Below are 2,233 nucleotides of genomic sequence, written 5' to 3'. Positions count from 1 at the left end.
TAAATGCTATGATAGATATAAATCCACACTATATCTGAAATTTCAGTAACAATAAGTAAATTAAAAAGTCAGCTGAAAGAGGCTCTTAGATGTAGATTTTTTTTAAAAAAATTAAGTTGTTGAGAATACTTAAAATAATGACATATAAAAATAAAAATGGAGGATGGAAGGTTGGCAAAAGTTGTGCCAGGCAACTACTAAAAAATGGTCAGAAGACCTGAATAGACATATTTTTTTTTCCAAAAAGACATACAGATGGCCATAAGTACAATAAAAGTGTTCAACATCACTAACCATCAAGGAAGTGCAAGTAAAAACCTTAAGGATATACTATCTCAAACCTGTTAGAATGGCTATTATAAAAAGACAAGAAATAGCAAGTGTTAGTGAGGAGACGGAGAAAAAGAAAACCCTTGTGCACATTTGCTGGAAATGTAAATTGATTCAAATACTATGGAAAACACTATAGAAATTCCTCAAAATTTTAAAAATAGAAGTAGAATATGATCCAGCAATTCCACTTCTCTGTATTTATGCAAAGAAAAAGAAAACACTAACTTAAAAAGCTATATTAATCCTTATGTTCATTGCAGCATTATTTACAATAGCCAAGATACAAAAGAAACCTAAGTGTTCATTTAAAATGAATGGAATAAAAATGTGACGTAAAAGAATAACTTCCTTCAGTTAAAATGGTGAAGTAGTCAAACACTGTGCTTGCCTCCTCTCACAACCACATCAATATTACAACTAAATTACAGAGCAATCATTATTGAGAAACTCCTGAATTCTAAGCGAATGGAAATTCTATAACTGAGGATATACTTAAGAAGCTACCTCAAGACTGGTAGGAGACGAGGAAACACAAAATGGGCTGGTCTCACACCCATGTGTGGTGGTTAAATTGAGAGATATATCTCAGCTGCAGAGGTTTCCCCAGAAGAGCAAATAGTCCCAGGCCCACACTAAGCTACCCAGCCCGGGGTTCCAGTGCAAGGAAAAGAAGCCTACACAATTTCTGGCTATACAACCTAGCAAAGTTGAGGCACCTCTAAGCCCAGCAGGAATGATGACCAATTGAGAATTGCTCGATAGCTCATATCAGGTGGCCCCAAATTGGCACAAGATGTGGCTGAACTATTTTTGCAATAAGGCCCCTTCCAGGAGACACCAGAGTAGGCATGCCCAGTGGTCAGCAGTTTTGGATTGAGCCAGACCACACCCAGGGCTGCATTAGAAAACAACAGACCCAAAGTTCAGACTAATCAAGCACCAGAGCCCTGCTAAAGTGAATGCTGCACTGTAGGGACACCACCTGCACAACAGTTCCTCCATTTTAGTCACTGACCAGTCCTTACGACAAACCAAACTAAGGGCCAATCCCTCTCACAGATGTGCAAAGAGCAATCAAAACTCAACAAAAGGAGAGTACACACAACCCACACAAAGACCACCTAGAATACCCAGTTAAGGTGACCAGGGAGACTGCACCATAGGGATGCACAAGACACCTATTAAATAAGATCCCCTCTACTAAGTCTGAGATACAGAGCAGCACTACCTAATACATAGAAACAAACACGAGTAGGCAGCCAAAATGGGAAGACAAATAAATGTATCCCATAATAGAAGAGAACAAAGCTCCGGAAAACAAATTAAAAAAAAAAAACAAACTATTTACCAGGTGCACAGTTAAAAACACTGGTTATAAAAATGCTCAATGAACTTAGAGGAGGAGGAGATGAACTCAGTGAGAACTTTAACAAAGAGATTTAAAAAAATGGAAAACATAAAAAATCAGAAGTAAAAAAAGCAGTAACTAAAATAAAACATACATTAAAAGAAGTTGACAAGATATTAAAAATAAAATAGCAGAAAATATTCAATCAGAACAGCAATGAGAAAAAAGAATCCCCTCCATAATGAGGATAGTTTAGGAAGCCTCTGGGACATCAGATGTACCAACATTTGCATCACAGGGGTACCAGAAGAAGAGAGAGAGCAAGAAATTAAAAGCTGGTTTGAAGAAATAATGATGGAAAACTTCCCTAACCTGGCAAAAGAAAGAGACATATAAGCCCAGAAAACGCAGAGAGTGTTAAACAAAATGAACCCAAACAGGCCAACACCAGAAAACATAATTAATACACCAAAGGTTAAAGACAAAAAGAGAATCTTAAAAGTAGCAAGAGAAAAGCAATTAGTTACCTACAAGGGAGCTCTCATGCTGTCA

Source organism: Pteropus vampyrus, unplaced genomic scaffold, assembly GCF_000151845.1.
Source record: "Pteropus vampyrus isolate Shadow unplaced genomic scaffold, Pvam_2.0 Scaffold581, whole genome shotgun sequence".
Classification (NCBI taxonomy): Eukaryota; Metazoa; Chordata; class Mammalia; order Chiroptera; family Pteropodidae; genus Pteropus; species Pteropus vampyrus.
Note: the sequence above shows the minus strand (reverse complement) of the source record.